Below are 16,649 nucleotides of genomic sequence, written 5' to 3' on the forward strand. Positions count from 1 at the left end.
CCAATGAAAAACAAATCTCCATGCGTTCCGGATCAATTAAGAGGGGTAGAGCACTCCCCATCTCAAAGGACATATTGGGCCCAGTGGCATGGAAGCTAAGCAGATTAGCGTTCAAGACAATTTACAAGAAATGTTGGCCAGAAATATATAAAAAAAAATATATAAAAAACAAACAGGTTGAGTTGTTTATATCAAGATATAATTCCAGAGCATCATCAGTCCCAGAGATAAACAAGCTGATTTTAATATTTCATCCTTTTTCTGTCATTATGAGAGTTTCTAGCAAAGTATGAAGAGAGAAATCCAGACTCCTTGACTTGACTTCTATAGTTCTAATTCAGGAAGTCTTTATTTTCTCTACTGACGAAGCATAGCTGAGAACCTAGAACCTGGAGTAACCCTTTAACATCAGGTTTATGTCCACAATGTTCATTTTGGCAGGACATGCAAGTTATTTATTTATTTCATTCAGCTGCATCTTGCCATCCTAGTCAAGGTTGGTGAGAATATGCTTATGCAATTAACTAACTGTATTGATCAGTTTGAATGTGCCTTCATAATGTCATATTTAGGCATATTACTCTTATTATCGTTGTTTGTTAATGTTTTCCAGGGATGGTTGCACTTTTGGTGGAACAATCCTGATTTCAGAGTTCTGTCCCACCATTCCAATTTAGTTCCCAGGTGTCCCACATCTGTCCTTGGGCGAGCTCGTCCATTTCCACATTTCCTAGGTTGACCCGCCCATTAATGGTGTCATCAGAGACCCATGTTAATGCCACCAGTCTTGATTCATTCCTCCCAGTGTTTGTAGGTAAGTATAAATATTGCTGAATGCACACTGCCATTTTAAACTAGGGTTTGTTCTGGATCATCTTCTGAAATGTTAGGTTAATAGGTTGGATTACAGTAAATATGCATTTTATATTTTGCGTGCCAAGCATATGAAATGTGTTACAAAGCACATTAGAACTAGGAGGGCTAAACAATATAACAATTAAATGTGTGTTTATTTCTCCTCCAGACACCAAAACCAGACCCTTCTATTTTACCATTACTACAGAACAACACATGTCTGATAATTAATGGTTGACTTTCCATTTGGAAATTGCACAAATGCATACCTTATCTAAAGATGAAAGCACATGCTTATCTTTGTTGTACATCTACTTAGTTTCTGCCATTTGTATTCGAAACACAAAAGCTAATGAATAATATCAAGTCATTGTTTATCTAAAAAGGCATGATTGTGAAACTTGTTTTTTTATTTGTGCTGTAGATAATGTGCAAGGTTTTAGAATAAAAAAATAAAACAGAAATAATGTTTTAAAAATGTACAATTCTGCTCAATTCTAACAAAAAATATAATCCCAAAAAAGGATTGTGTGCCTAATAATCTACGATCTACAGTTTATTTTTGATCAGACAGATTATATTTTCAAACTTGTACTGCATTGTGGGTGATATTATCTATGAAATATTCTCCATAAAATATGGTTTGACTGACATTGTACAATTAAAGCACCACTAATTATAATTACCGATAATCCTTTCCATTTTAGGGCAACACTTGAATGTATTGCATTCCAGACACAGTCACAGACACACATGCATACACTCACTCAGTGCCAGACACACACTCAGTCACCTACACAAATACAAAATGCCAGACACGCACCCCAAGAGAAGAGGGGTTTTTGCCTCCAGAGATGTCCTTTCCCCCTAGTATGAGTAATGCTGTAGTATTCTCAAGCAGTAATCCAAGCGGTAATAAAGCAGGTATAGCTGTTCCCTCCAATCACAAGATACGGCTCTGTGATGAGGGTAAAGTTGAACTGATTTAATGGGGCCACAACTGGCCTTATATGCAAGTTCCCATGCAATGGGTTTTCCATAACATATTCCAGGGGCATTCCACACTGGACCTGATAAGGGACAAAATTGTTACATAGTTGTTACATAGTTACACAGTTACATAGTTACATAGCTGAAAAGAGACTTGTGTCCATCAAGTTCAGCCTTCCTTACATTTGTTTTTTGCTGTTGATCCAAAAGAAGGCAAAAAAAGCAGTTTGAAGCACTTCCAATTTTGCAACAAACTAGGAAAAAAAATCTTCTTGACCCCAAAATGGCAGTAAGATGTATCCTTGGATCAAGCAGCTATTACCCTACATTGAAAAATTACATCCTTGAATATTCTGTTTTTGCAAGTATGCATCTAGTTGTTGTTTGAACATCTGTATCGACTCTGATAAAACCACTTCTTCGGGCAGAGAATTCCACATCCATGGTAATTACATTAACTCTCAGATCCAGGGCATACATAACAAAAACACCCCAAAATATACACATAACAATTAGGTAACCCCTCTAGTCCTATATCCCCGGATAGCCTGCATCTGAGTGCCTAACATATCCGAAAAGCGCTCAGATCTCACAAATGCAGCCGAAACGCAACCAGGTTATAGTTTAAACCGACTGCTCACGAGGCGCTTGCCCAAAAGAGTTTCGTGAATTCAGGCGGAACTGAAGCCTATGGCATGGAAACACTGGGACCTTGCAATGGTCTATAACTGCCCAGTTAGAACAATGGTACAGATCTATCTATGAGTTAAAAAAATATAATATCATGTCGGGGGGCGTGGCCTAGCCGCAGAGCAGAGAGGACGTTAGCCTCCACAGCTCCTGCCAAACGAGGGAAATAAAGCAACATTTTGCCCACAAAACGGCAATTAAAAGAAGCTGGGAGGCTACCAAGCATCTGACAACATCGACCGGGACAAAACGACACCTTAAATGAGTCGTTTCCAACGATGCACACCCGACATGTCCCTGCGGCCTACAAGCGAGGCGGGCGCGGGAGAGGCGGCCGCTCTCCCGCCGCCAAGACAAGCAGCGACTACAACCTTGGGCCTGCGTTTCCCCCCTCCCCCCCCCCGGACCGGCGGGGGTATCCCGGTCCACCCTCACACACCCACACAGAGCGCTCCCCTTCGGGACGCTCCGGGGCACAACTCCGACGGACGCCACGAGACCCAACCAAAATGGCCGCCAGCAGGGCGCAGAGCCCGACCCTGCATAGCCAACAGCACCAGACCTGCTCACCGCGGGTGCCTGCGGATGCGGTGGATGCCGCCTTTAAGCTCTTCTGGGCGAAATGGGAAGCCCACTTAAGAATGGCAGCACAGGCAGCTCGGAAAACAAGAAAGACACGGAGAGGGCATGCAGAGGAGTCGCAGAAGCCTCGACCGGGCAAGACGACCCCAAACATAACAGTGACCAACCGCACGAGTCCACCAGGGCAGATATCCTCTGGGAGTAAGACGGTGACACAGAACCTCCGTGAGCAAACAGCCGCTAGACGCCGTCGTCTGAGATTACCGCCAAAAAGCGGTCAGAGATGGAAGGTCCTGTACCGCTCCCCACATGGGAAGAACGGAGACACTCTGCACCCACAGACAAGCAAAGAAAAAACGACCTGGTCTAACACCTATCACAAGAGACTGACAAATGTATATACAGGCCTACCTAAAGACCCATTGAAAACGAGCAACCCACCAAAGCGACGCCTACAAGACAGGTTGGCATACCAGGCCTCCAGGGTGGGCATAGGCTAACAGACAGGAACAAGCACGTGGACTGCCGAACACTGATGAGACGCTCTGTCCGAACACACCACCCCTGGAAACTACCTCCAAGTTCAATGTTTTGACTGTGACTCTTGCTGTTAAATTTAAAAGTTTTGTACCCTCAGCCATTACTGCTATAGATGTGGCCAGGCAGATAGCCCACATCACCAGTTTACCTAGGAGATATACCATTACTACGAATGTATTATGGACAAGCATAGGCAGGATAGACCACCCAGGATCCTAAACCCTGTTACAGTTACAAGCAAGCCCACTAGACCTGACCCACTTATTGCAGTCATCGAAGACAGGGATTCACCTGACCAGGTGTCTAATGCCTAAATGCTGTATTTATCTTAATTCAGTGTTTGACCAGGCATGCCTAGCATCTAGCAAGTTTTACCTTACATAATCTACGTCAAGAAAGTTTAGTCAGACGCACAACGACTTTAGCGAGATGACTTGTACTCACGCTACCAAGCACTAACTTAATTATTCATTCTGTTGAAGCATACCGGTCTGCTTAATGTATAAACACACAACATGTCATATATTTTTGTTATTACACCTTAAAAAAAATTGTGCAGTTACTCATGCCATGCCATTGTCTACTAAATTCCTGGCGATAGCTATTGTGGCATGGCCAGAAAAATGTTATCTGTATAACCTATGCACACAAAAATAAAGAATGAAAAAAAAAATATATATATATATATATAATATCACTGTTTAAATATAGTAGAACTCCATTACAAAATATTGCCCTAATGGCATTTGGTACCATATATTATGAATATATTATGAATAAAATCAACCCCCGAATTTTGATTCATGCTGGAGATGTAGCCGTGATTAGTGATGTACCGAACTGTTCGCAGGCGAATAGTTCCTGGCGAACATAGCGTGTTCGCGTTCGCCACAGCGGGCGAACACATGCGCGGGTCGATCCGCCCCCTATTCGTCATCATTGAGTAAACTTTGACCCTGTGCCTCACAGTCAGCAGACACATTCCAGCCAATCAGCAGCAGACCCTCCCTTCCACACCCTCCCACCTCCTGTACAGCATCCATTTTAGATTCATTCTGAAGCTGCATTCTTAGATAGAGGAGGGAAAGTGTAGCTGCTGCTCATTTGATAGGGAAATGGATAGCTAGGCTAGTGTATTCAGTGTCCACTACAGATCTCTGCTGTGCACAGTGCAACTCATATCTGGTGTCACAATAGCGTGCATTTAAAAACAATAAAAATGTTTTTACTGTTATAGATTGAATAGCAGTTAGTTGTCTGCAAGCGTCTGTGTGTCAGGCCAACAGCGTGTACTCTGCCAACCTCTGCCAGTGCACAGTGCCACTCATATCTGGTGTCACAATAGCGTGCATTTAAAACCAAAAAACTTTTTTTCACTGTTATAGAGTAAATAGCAGTTAGTTGTCTGCAAGCGGGTGTCAGGCCTACAACGTGTACTCTGCCAACCTCTGCCAGTGCACATTGCCACTCATATCTGGTGTCACAATAGCGTGCATTTAAAACCAAAACACTTTTTTCACTGGTATAGATTGAATAGCAGTTAGTTGTCTTCAAACGGGTGTCAGGCCTACAGCGTGTACTCTGCCAACCTCTGCCAGTGCACATTGCCACTCATATCTGGTGTCACAATAGCGTGCATTTAAAACCGAAAAACTTTTTTCACTGTTATAGATTGAATAGCAGTTAGTTGTCTTCAAGCGGGTGTGTCAGGCCTACAGCGTGTACTCTGCCAACCTCTGCCAGTGCACATTGCCATTTATATCTGGTGTCACAATAGCGTGCATTTAAAAACAAATTTTTTTTCACTGTTATAGATTGAATAGCAGTTAGTTGTCTTCAAGCGGGTGTGTCAGGCCTACAGCGTGTACTCTGCCAACCTCTGCCACTGCACAGTGCCACAGTGACATATCTGGTCTCACAGTACCTTGCACGCATAGTACCACTGATCCAAAACAAGATGAAAGGCAGAGGCAGGCCACCCCGCAGGGGCCGTCGTGGTCGTGGTGCTGTGATTCCCTTTTGCCCTAGAATAATGCCCAGTTTTCAGAGGCCACGTACCCTGAACTTGAAAAGTTCTGAGGACATAGTTGACTGGCTAACACAGGACACCCAATCTTCTAAAGCTTACGCTCAGAACCTTGACGCACCATCCTCCTCCAGCTTAGCTTCGGGCACCTCTCAAGATACCACTCACCCGCCTGCCGCCACCACCAACACTAGCACCACAGCCGCTTCACTTTATCTGTCAGAGGAGTTATTTACACATCCGTTTGAAGAAATGAGTGATGCACAACCATTATTGCCAGAGGATGTAGATAACAGGGATATGTCTCAGTCAGGCAGCATTACACACATGGACGTACGGTGTGATGATGCTGATGTTTTACCCGCTGCTGCTTCCTTTGCTGAGTTGTCAGATACAAGTGAAGTGGTTGATGATGACAATGCGTCCATGGATGTCACGTGGGTGCCCGCTCGGCAAGAAGCAGAACAGGGCGAAAGTTCAGATGGGGAGACAGAGAGGAGGAGGAGACAAGTTGGAAGCAGGGGGAGGTCGTCGCAAGGAGCTGGTGGCACAGTCAGACAGCATGCATCGGCACCCGGGGTCAGCCCGACAGCACGCCAATCAACGCATGTTGTGTCCACCACCAGAATGCCGTAATTGCAGAGCTTAGCAGTGTGGATTTTTTTTTGTGTGTCTGCCTCTGACAACAGCGATGCCATTTGCAACCTGTGCCAAAAGAAACTGAGTCGTGGGAAGTCCAACACCCACCTAGGTACAACTGCTTTGCGTAGGCACATGATCGCACATAACAAACGCCTATGGGATCAACACATGAGTACAAGCAGCATACAAACTCAAAGCCGCCATCCTCCTCCTGGTCCAGCATCTTCAGCCACATCAACCACTGCTGTCCTCCTTGCCCCCTCTCAACCATCCGCCACTCCGTCTCTCGCCTTGAGTAGTTCCCGCCCATCTGCCCACAGTCAGGTGTCTGTCAAGGACATGTTTGAGCGTAAGAAGCCAATGTCACAAAGTCACCCCCTTGCCCAGCGTTTGACAGCTGGCTTGTCTGAACTATTAGCCCACCAGCTTTTACCATACAAGCTGGTGGAGTCTGAGGCGTTCAAAAAATGTGTAGCTATTGGGACACCGCAGTGGAAGGTACCCGGACGAAACTTCTTTTCACAAAAGGCAATCCCCAACCTGTACTCGATTGTGCAAAAGGAAGTAATGGCATGTCTGGCACACAGTGTTGGGGCAAGGGTCCATCTGACCACTGATACCTGGTCTGCAAAGCATGGTCAGGGCAGGTATATCACCTACACTGCGCATTGGGTAAACCTGCTGACGGCTGCCAAGCATGGAATGCGTGGCTCTGCAGAGGAGTTGGTGACACCGCCACGACTTGCAGGCAGGCCTGCTGCCACCTCCTCTACTCCTCCTACTCCATCCTCTTCCATAACCTCCTCGGCTGAGTCCTCTTCTGCTGCTGCGTCTTGCTCCACATCAACGGCACCCCCCCCAGCTCCCCAGGTACTATTCCACATCCCGGATACGGCAGTGTCATGCCGTCTTGGGTTTGACTTGCTTGAAAGCAGAGAGTCACACCGGACAAGCACTCCTGTTCGCCCTGAACGCACAGGTGGAAAAGTGGCTGACTCCGCAGAAATTGGATATCAGCAAAATGGTTTGTGACAACAGAACAAATTTGTTGGCGGCATTGAAGTTGGGCAAGTTGACACATGTGCCGTGCATGGCACATGTGTGTAATCTGATCGTACAATGCTTTGTGCATAAGTACACAGGCTTACAGGACGTCCTGAAGCAGGCCAGGAAGGTGTGTGGCCATTTCAGGCATTCCTACACGGCCATGGCGCACTTTGCAGATATCCAGGGGCGAAACAACATGCCAGTGAGGCGCTTGATTTGCGACAGCCCTACACGTTGGAATTCAACACTCCTAATGTTCGACCGCCTGCTCCAACAAGAAAAAGCCGTTAATGAATATTTGTATGACCGGGGTTCTAGGACAGCCTCTGGGGAGCTGGGAATTTTTTTGCCACGTTACTGGACGCTCATGCGCAATGCCTGTAGGCTCATGCATCCTTTTGAGGAGGTGACAAACCTAGTCAGTCGCACCGAAGGCACCATCAGCGACATCATACCATTTGTTTTCTTCCTGGAGCGTGCCCTGCGAAGAGTGCTGGATCAGGCCGTAGATGAGCGTGAAGAGGAAGAGTTGTGGTCACCATCACCACCAGAAACAGCCTTATCAGCATCGCTTGCTGGACCTGCGGCAACGCTGGAAGAGGATTGTGAGGAAGAGGAGTCAGAGGAGGAATGTGGCTTTGAGAAGGAGGAGGAAGACCAACCACAACAGGCATCCCAGGGTGCTCGGTGTCACCCGTGGTGTTGTACGTGGCTGGGGGGAAGAACATACCTTTATTGAGATCACTGAGGAGGAGGAACGGGAAATGAGCAGCTTGGCATCCAACCTTGTGCAAATGGGGTCTTTCATGCTGTCGTGCCTGTTGAGGGACCCTCGTATAAAAAGGCTGAAGGAGAACGACCTGTACTGGGTGTCCACGCTACTAGACCCCCGGTATAAGCAAAAAGTGGCTGAAATGTTAACAAATTACAACAAGTCGGAAAGGATGCAGCATTTGCAAAATAAATTCAAAAGTATGCTTTACACAGCTTATAAGGGTGATGTCACAGCACAACGGGAATCTAACAGGGGAAGAGGTGAAAGTAATCCTCCTCCTCCCATGACCACGCCGGCAAGGACAGGTCGCTTTAAAGACGTGTTGTTGATGGAGGACATGCAGAGCTTTTTAAGTCCTACGCATCGCCACAGCCCTTCGGGATCCACCCTCAGAGAACGACTCGACCGACAGGTAGCAGACTACCTCGCCTTAACTGCAGATATCGATACTCTGAGGAGCGATGAACCCCTTGACTACTGGGTGTGCAGGCTTGACCTTTGGCGTGAGCTATCCCAATTTGCGATAGAACTTCTGACCTACCCCGCTTCGCAGCAGGAGGTATTGTCACTGAGAAGAGAAGTCGCCTAGGTCAAAAAAGTCTAGATTACCTTACCTTTATTAAGATGAATGAGGGATGGATCCTGAAGGGACTGACAGTGGGCGATACATTCGACTAAAAAAGTCCTGATGAGATGAGCTGCCTTGGGCAAAAAATGGTCCACACGCTGCTGTATTTTAGCTCTGAATGCCGGTTGACTTGCGTGACTTATCTGCCACCAACTAGGGTTCAAGCCGCAATGTTTTAGGGCACTTTCTGCCTGGGAAACAAACATCAATTTTCATGGCCGCTGCTACAGCAGCGGCTGCAACAATACCTAATTTTTCAGGCATGTGTACATGCCTAATTTTTCGGGCCTCTGGTGCTGCACTGTGGCTTCAAAAACCAAACCCAAAAAAAGGCACGTAACAGGGATTAAACTGATGGGAATAGTACTACTTAACACACCACTCCTATCTGGTGGCACATTAGATTGCACGCGCAGTGCCGCAAATTTGAAGTAGGAGGACCGACCAAGCATCTTTTTCCATCTCCCGTTTCCTAAAATCGATGCCATATACACGTCCCCTGATAGGGCGCCAGCTCGTTATTCTCTTTTTCACTTCACTAGGGACACTTTACTGCACTATGGGCACTTAGACCCACTCTTTGTCTTGCACAGTGTTATTCCTAGCCAGCATCTGTGATGGGAAATCAGGCAGTCATCTAAACGTTTAGATTGAGCTTTAGCTTAGAATACCCTTGAAGGTGTTTAACCCCTTAAGGACCAAACATCTGGAATAAAAGGGAATCATGACATGTCACACGTCATGTGTCCTTAAGGGGTTAAGGAGATTAGGGCTAGTTTAGAGGATTCTTCTTAGACCTCTCTGAGTCTTTATAGCCCTTCTACCTATCCAGCATTTCTGGAAACTAGCTAAGAGAGAGGGTGGCTGTGTGTCTGTGATACATTTAACTTTATATCACCTTATTGACACTTTTTATGACAGCATCACTCCGGTCTCCATACTCTCTGCCTATACCCATCTATTTAGAGGGAATTTCCTTGCCCCTGGCAATATTATATAATAGGTAATAGTATTACCATTATTACACAATTAGCCACTATAGGGGAATGAGTATAGTATCACTTTGTTATTTATAAATGATACAATAAATACTTTTGTCCATTACTCAATTTACTTTAACAAAGGGTACTAACCACAAAATGGACTGTGGATGCAAATGCAAATGGACTGTTTGCGGTTGTTTGTGGTGCGTTAAACGGGGAGTTTGGTCTGTCACTGTGAAGCGGGCGTAACCCTTACACTACCTGATCGATACAACATCATACAGTAGGTCCCCCCCTTATTATTTTTATGGCCCCCACCCACCGCGCAGGGGTGGTGACTAGTTGGGAGGACAGTAGGTCCCCCCCTTATCCTTATTTAATGAATATTCCCCTGTATAACAATGTTTGGCATTTAGTGAATATTCCCTATTCTGCTCTGTGTCAGTGTGTATCAGGGTCTCTGAGGACAGGTGTCAATCCATATTTGCCAAGTGACCCTATGTAGGGGGAACAGTCCCTATTCTGCTCTGTGTCAGTGTGTATCAGGGTCTCTGAGGACAGGTGTCAATACATATCTGCCAAGTGACCCTATGTAGGGGGAACAGTCCCTATTCTGCTCTGTGTCAGTGTGTATCAGGGTCTCTGAGGACAGGTGTCAATCCATATCTGCCAAGTGACCCTATGTAGGAGGAACAGTCCCTATTCTGCTCTGTGTCAGTGTGTATCAGGGTCTCTGAGGACCGGTGTCAATCCTTATCTGCCAAGTGACCCTATGTAGGGGGAACAGTCCCTATTCTGCTCTGTGTCAGTGTGTATTAGGGTCTCTGAGGACAGGTGTCAATCCATATCTGCCAAGTGACCCTATGTAGGGGGAACATTCCCTATTCTGCTCTGTGTCAGTGTGTATCAGGGTCCCTGAGGACAGGTGTCAATCCATATCTGCCAAGTGACCCTATGTAGGGGGAACAGTCCCTATTCTGCTCTGTGTCAGTGTGTATCAGGGTCTCTGAGGACAGGTGTCAATCCATATCTGCCAAGTGACCCTATGTAGGAGGAACAGTCCCTATTCTGCTCTGTGTCAGTGTGTATCAGGGTCTCTGAGGACCGGTGTCAATCCTTATCTGCCAAGTGACCCTATGTAGGGGGAACAGTCCCTATTCTGCTCTGTGTCAGTGTGTATTAGGGTCTCTGAGGACAGGTGTCAATCCATATCTGCCAAGTGACCCTATGTAGAGGGAACAGTCCCTATTCTGCTCTGTGTCAGTGTGTATCAGGGTCCATGAGGAGAGGTGTCAATCCATATCTGCCAAGTGACCCTATGTAGGGGGAACAGTCCCTATTCTGCTCTGTGTCAGTGTGTATCAGGGTCTCTGAGGACAGGTGTCAATCCATATGTCAAGGTGTCAATATGTCATATTGTGTCCTCCCCCCGGCCCCCACCCCTGAGCGGCGACTGGGGGCCCTAAATACCAATAGGGGGAGACCTATTGTCCTCCGCCCCGGCCCCCACCCCTGAGCAGTGGGTGGGGGCCCTAAATACCAATAGGGGGGGACCTATTGTCCTCCCACCGGCCCCCACCCCTGAGCGGCGGGTGGGGGCCCTAAATACCAATAGGGGGGACCTATTGTCCTCCCCCCCGGCCCCCTCCCCTGAGCGGCAGGTGGGGGCCCTAAATACCAATAGGGGGGGACCTATTGTCCTCCCCCCGGCCCCCACCCCTGAGCGGCGGGTGGGGGCCCTAAAAAAAAATGTCCCCCCCAGGTGACTATGGGTCCCCAAACCCCTAGTCACCCCCTCCCTCCCGCAAAAAAATGTTCCCCCTACCTACCCCCCTCACCCTAAAAATAATGAGGGGGGGACATTTAACTAAGAACCTGTAAAAAAAAAAAAATAACTTACCATTCAATGTTTTCTTTCTTCTAAAATCTTCTTTTTCCAGCCCCAAAAAAGGCCAAATAAATATCCATAATAACCAACGCAATAAAAAGAAAAACGAGCGCAAAAAAAAAAATCCATCTTCACCTGGCGAGGGCTCCGCGCAGACTGACCTCTGCAGGGCGGGGGAAGGCTTATAAAGCCTTGCCCCGCCCTGCAATCAGACTCAAAGCACTCTGATTGGTGGGTTTAAGCCATCCAATCAGAATGCTCTGACAGGTAAATGAAGAGACTGACAGGTAAGTCTCTACATTTACCTGTCACAGCACTCTGATTGGTTGGTTTGAAATCCACCAATCAGAGTGCTCTTTGTCATTTTACACAGCATGGGAAAGTTCTTTGGAATTTTCCAACAATGTGTAATTTGACTCATAACTCTCTGATTGGTTACTTACTTAAATTTCAAACCAACCAATCAGAGTGCTGTGACAGGTAAATGTAGAGACTTACCTGTCAGTCTCTTCATTTACCTGTCAGAGCATTCTGATTGGATGGCTTAAACCCACCAATCAGAGTGCTCTGAGTCTAATTGCAGGGCAGGGCAAGGCTTTATAAGCCTTCCCCCGCCCTGCAGAGGTCAGTCTGCGCGGAGCCCTCGCCTGGTGAAGATGGATTTTTTTTTTTGCGCTCTTTTTATTTTTTTTATTTTTTTATTGCATCGGTTATTATGGATATTTATTTGGCCTTTTTTGGGGCTGAAAAAAAAAGATTTTAGAAGAAAGAAAACATTGAATGGTAAGTTATTTTTTTTTTACAGGTTCTTAGTTAAATGTCCTCCCCTCATTATTTTTAGGGTGAGGGGGGTAGGTAGGGGGATCATTTTTTTGGGGGGGGGAATTTTTTTTAGGGCCCCCACCCGCCGCTCAGGGGTGGGGGCCGGGGGGGAGGACAATAGGTCCCCCCAATTGGTATTTAGGGCCCCCACCCGCCGCTCAGGGGTGGGGGCCGGGTGGGAGGTTAATATGTCCCTCCTCCTATTGGTATTTAGGGCCCCACCCGCCGCTATCTCTTCTGCTACTATCACTAGATAAATTAGAATTGTTTAGATTTATCTGGTATTGATATTTCTAAATTTGGTGCTCATTCTTCAAGATGAGTGTCAGGATCCTATCCTGACAACCAAAATTATGTTTCTTTTATTCTGTTTCATTACAACAATTCCAGTTTTCCACCACTAGTGGCCTCCCTAACCACTAGGACTGAACTTTCCTTCGCTCTACTTCACCTGCCTGGGCTGATTACTTCTACCACAAAAGGCCACACCCAGCTCATTACTGGACCTTTACAATGAAGTTGATTGTCTACCTGAAAGACTTCTGTTCCTGGCTCCTACGATCTTACCTACTTTGTTTCCAGCCTATTGATTACCAACCTGATCTACACTATTAATCTACTTTACCTTTCCAAGCTGCTTGATACCAACCTGATCTACGCTACTAATCTACTTTACCTTACCAAGTTGCTTTATGCCTACATGATCTACTTTATCAACCTTTATTACCAACCTGCATTATACCAACCTGAACTACGCTACTAACCAGTATTGCAAAGACTAATTTACCTGCATTATCAGTGCTCCTTTTTACTTTTATTTTAACTTTTTTCACCAGCAAGAGGACTGCCTGTCAGTTCAGGCAGTCCCCCTGCTGGATCGGGGGAGCGATCACGCTGTGTTCTCCGGCGGCCCAGCTGTGAGAGGGGGTATTGCATGACACCTCGACATCGAGGCATCGCTGCAATACTGTTAAAGCGGCTGGAAGCGATCATGATTGCTTCCATAAGGACTATTTTATGTCGGACATAACTGATACGTCCGAGGTCGGGAAGGGTTTAAACTAGCATAATGTGAACCTCCTGTCCTTAATGAATTTCCAGATTTTACTAGCTTTAGTGATGTTAAATCACATTTTAAGACAATAGATGAGTGTTATCCCTCCACTTTCTGTTTAACTTACCCATGGCATGCTTATAATATATTTATTTTGTTTTCTATTGTGTACATTGATTTTTCTTTTAGCATAATTGGAAAATTCTTCAGAAGTACGAGAATCTTTGTTTCAAATTGTTCATCATTATTCTTTTGATCAGGTTTTTCACCTCAACATGTTTTCTTATATTTTTTCATTTTTTATTATATGTGGAAGTATTGTACTGTTGCAGACCAGAAAGAGGAGGAACACTCTACGCAATAACCTTTTTATAGAATTGGCTTGACTGTGATTGGTGGATATGTAACCTGTAGTTATATGTGCATATGATGTTTACATTTTTATTGTTAAACCATTATTTTAACACTTTTTTTTCATATTTGCTGCTATAGTAGTAGAAAACGAAGTTATAGCAAAATACTCGCCTCCTGTCTTTAATAAAATTTTGACTTAATAAATCTGTTTTCCTGGCACTACAGGACCTGCGGTGCTGGGTCAGGCTCCGCCCACGCTTCTCCCTCATCGACCTTAGCCAGCGGGGGAGACCTAATGCGCATGCGCTGCAATGGGCTGGCACGCTCATTATACCTCCCCATAGGAAAGCATTATTCAATGCTTTCCTATAGGGATTGCGGCGACGTTGGATGTCCTCCTGCATAGTATGAGGACGTCCAGCCTCGTTTAAAACACTTTTCGTGTTCTAGAACACGGAAGTCCCTCTGGTGGCTGTCTCATGGACAGCCACTACAGGAGGACTTAACCCTGCAAGGTAATTATTGCAGTTTATAAAACTGCAATAATTACACTTGCAGGGTTAAGGGTGGTGGGAATTGGCACCCAGACCACTCTAATGGGCAGAAGTGGTCTGGGTGCCTGGAGTGTCCCTTTAATGTCACTAAAGCTAGTAAATGTTGGAATTATATTGATGCATATATATATAAGTTTTTGTAAATACACCCTTTCACATTACACAATAACCAATCACTATTATTAGGGCCAGCTTTAATATTGATTGGACCCTGGGCAAGCATATGCTTGGGCCCCCTGGATCCTGCCCTCCCCCCTTATGTCCACCCAATGGCATGCAATCACGCCCTCCACCCCAAAACAATGGCAGAACTAATGTAGAGAGGGCCCTAATGCAAGACATTTTTTGGACCTCCCCTCTTGCGCAGAGTGAAAAATAGATAGATCCTCATCTTTTGTACAACTCCCACGATGCTATGCCAGCTGGGGATCTACCATTTGGCCATTCTTGCAGGGCTGTATTTGTGAGCAGTGTTTGTGCATTTGAATGTGAGCGTGTTGTTGTATAGAGTATGTGTGAGCATGTAGAGTGTAGTATTGGTGTTTAAGTGAAGGGGTGTGTTTCTATATACTTTTTGAGTTTAAATTCATTGTGTTTGTATGTAATGTGTGTGTTTACATGTTGTGTTTGATTGCTGGGATTTATGCACATACATTCACAGATATACAAACACATTAGCACTCGAAATACACTGATACATGCACACATGCTCACACGGACACAAACAGACTGGCATATACACACACACAGACACCTACATACACACACACACTCACACACACACACACACTTTGATATACGCACACAGAGATAAAAACACCTGCACCCCCACTCACATAGATACACACATACCCACATTTACACAGATATGTACACAATTAAGATACACACAGACACACAGGTTCACGTACACAGAGGTACACATGCAGGGGTGTATTTGTGTGCACTATTGGTGTAGGAATGTTAGGATGTATGCATTGCCACACACACAGATGCACACTTACACAAACACTGAGATAGACACAAGAATACAGATACATATGCATTGGTCTATTTGTATGCAGTGTTAGTGTTGTAATGCAGGCATATATTTGTGTGCAATGTTAGCGCTGGAATGTAGTAGTGCATTTGTGTGCAGTGATGGTACTGGAATGATGGGATGTAAGCATTGCAAAATGCATGGATATACATTTACACACACAGGTACATACACGCAGGTACACATACAAATTGAAACACAAGTACATACACACATATACACATACACACTGACACACAGGTACACATAAAATGGACACAAAGGTACACATACACTGACACAAACACAGCCAGATCCACAGACACAGTCTGATACACACACTGACACAAACACAGCCAGATTGACACACACGCACAAAAATTACAGCCAGATACACACATACAGTCAGAAACACGCACAGACACAAACAGCAACATGCACAAACCAACACAAACAGCCAGACCCACACAGAGCCAGATACACACACACCGCAAGATACACACACACACACACAGTCAGATACACACACTGACACACACAGCCAGACACATACACTAACACACACACACAGCCAGATACATACATATAATCAGATACACACAAAGCCAGGTACACACACATATAAACATCAATTGACACAGTTTAGCTACCCTCCTGTCTCTTTACCTTTGAAGAAGGGTGGCTTCCCTGGGGTCCAGTGGGAGCTGGATTGACGATGTTGATGGGAGTCTGAAGAACTTGGCTACCTCAGTCCCTCTCCTCCGTGTGTGCCTCCTCCTCCCCAGCGGCACTTAGTTACTGTTACTTGGGAGGAAGTGATCTCACTCACTTCCTCCCAGCAGGCACGAAGACAGGGGTCAGTCCAGAGCACTCTTAAAGGGCCTGGGGCTCCTGATTACTTCACCTGCCGCAACCTACCAGGACATTTCTCATTATCCCTGTGGGCTGTTCTATCTTGGTTGTGGGCAGGGGGCCCGTAGGGCAGCTGCTTTGGGCCCCCTAGAAGTAACTGGGCCTGGGACAGCTGCCCCATATATTTCTCGTTAAAAATAGCCCTGACTATTGTGTGGTTGCCCAATACAACTTCCCTAGATGTATGACTAGAAAAGATGTTGGAGAGCAAGATTCTCTTACACAGATCTCTGTTAAGGCAGTTCTGGCACTGACTGTGTAATAACATTCTGATAATGTATTTTCCTAA

The 16,649-nt window shown here is 45.6% G+C and overlaps 1 protein-coding gene across 1 annotated transcript in view; it reads left to right on the plus strand.

Moving 5' to 3' along the window:
• Positions 1 to 16,649, plus strand: part of FAM162B (family with sequence similarity 162 member B) — a 57,670-nt gene that overhangs the window by 36,741 nt on the left and 4,280 nt on the right. The gene's annotated exons all lie outside the window — the stretch shown is intronic.

This window comes from Pelobates fuscus, chromosome 2 (assembly GCF_036172605.1).
Source record: "Pelobates fuscus isolate aPelFus1 chromosome 2, aPelFus1.pri, whole genome shotgun sequence".
Taxonomy (NCBI): Eukaryota; Metazoa; Chordata; class Amphibia; order Anura; family Pelobatidae; genus Pelobates; species Pelobates fuscus.